Here is a 1,888-nt window from a genome sequence, read left to right as displayed (position 1 = left end):
AAGCAAATGTGGGGAAGAAACCCTGGGCTAGGATTTTAAATAATTGCTATTACAGTTGTGCATACCTATAATCTCAGTACTTGGAAGACTGAGGCAGGGTAATTGTGAGTTCAAGGTCAGCCCAGGCTACATAGTGAGGCTCTTGTTTTGGGATTTCCAAATAAAGAGTAGCTTGGTTTCTCAGATATCCCAGAGCTCTATGACGATGAAAGAGGAACTCAGCCTGATGTGGCTGTTGAGGAGCCTTGGAGAACATTTACAGCATACACATTCCAAGGCCATGGCCTACAGGTTATACTTAAGTAGTTTGCTGAGTGTCAAAGTGAGCATCCATCTACTGAGCACTGACAGCATACCAAGTCTCTCTTTAGGTTCTTTATACAAAGTATAAGTTATTGAACTTGGATGAAAAGCCTGAGCACACCACCACCTGTTTATCAAACAAAGGCCCAAAGGAGGCACCAAAGCTGGTGCAGGTAGGAAAGAGCAGAGCTTGTTTTCCAACCCAGGCAGGCTGCCTCTAGTGTATAGTTTGGAATATACAAATGTCTGCATCTACGTGAGAGCTCTGTATTGGTGTCTATTTATTAATACAGCAACAAAAGAGAGAACGGCTAAGAGCAAGGAGTAGTCTGGAGATGACCTTTGTGCTGTGGCCTTTCATTATGTGGGGCACAAAGCTTCCTATGATGAAATGACATCACATTTGCTGCAATATTAGCTGCTTATTTAGATACTGTATCATAGTTACATAGGATGGAAGCGCTGGGGAAACTGGGTAAAGGGTACCCAGACTCCTCTGTACTGTTTTTGTAACTTCCTGTGAATCTGTAATCGTCTCAAAATAAATATATGCCTAATTTAGTATATGCCTAATTTTAGCAAGCCCTAAATCAATGAATGGCCTGTCTCTCTCAGAATCCTTGGAGGACAAACCTGCCTTGGAACAGAGTCATAAAAGTGGGAGAGAGGCACAAGGGTAGAGGAGGTAGGAGGAACTGAGCAGTCACCAATGTGCTATGGTGACACCACCAGGGCTGTTGAAATCAGGAACATTAGTCATCTTGTGATTCCCAAGGGACTGAGATACAGCTGTCCAAGTAAGACAACCAAATGAACATGGATCCCTGTCTCCATCTTGACATTCTCTCTCCTAGAGACTATGGCTTAGGAGGTCAAGGACAGGGTCTGCTGGTCTATAAAACTCTTCCCTACAGGTGATGTAGCTTTAGGGACCTTCAGATGGAGCAACTGATAAAACAGAGCTCTGGCAATGTCCCCTGGGGTCTACTACCTCAAGGACTAAGGCAAACCCCTTGATTTTCATATGGTTGGCATGGCTCAGAGACATGTGAATTATATTTACAACATCTAATACAGTCCTCCCTGCATGCTAGGCATGAGCAATGTAACTTCAAGCTCAATTGTTTTTGCTGTTGTGTCAGTCAGTGATTTACCAAATGTATCATGATAGGAATTAGTTACAAACAGGATAATTCATATACAAGTGCTTTAGACTTGAAATCACTAGGTACACTGCTAGATTAATAATGTTCAAAGCCACAATAACAAAAGAACCACCAGGAATAGAACCAAGAGGTCTTTGCCTTGTGTAGTAAAAAAAAGTCCAGAAATAGGAGGTGGTGAGGCTGAGTCTGCCAGCCCAGCAGTGTTCCTGGCTTCCAGCCTATCTGCATTCAAGACATCATGAAGGACTGGGAGCCAGATCACTGGCATCCCTCTGACCCACGAGCCACAAGTGGCCTTTCCAGTTGTAAAGGAGTCTGGGAAACTGGGTTGACTTGTAGTCTCTACGGAGGAGACAGGAGACGAAAGGGGGAATGATTGTTAGGTGAGCCGACCCAATGTGTCTGCCATTGCCTTCAAA

This window comes from Mus musculus, chromosome 10, assembly GCF_000001635.26.
Source record: "Mus musculus strain C57BL/6J chromosome 10, GRCm38.p6 C57BL/6J".
NCBI classification, from domain to species: Eukaryota; Metazoa; Chordata; class Mammalia; order Rodentia; family Muridae; genus Mus; species Mus musculus.
This window is presented reverse-complemented; position numbering follows the sequence as displayed.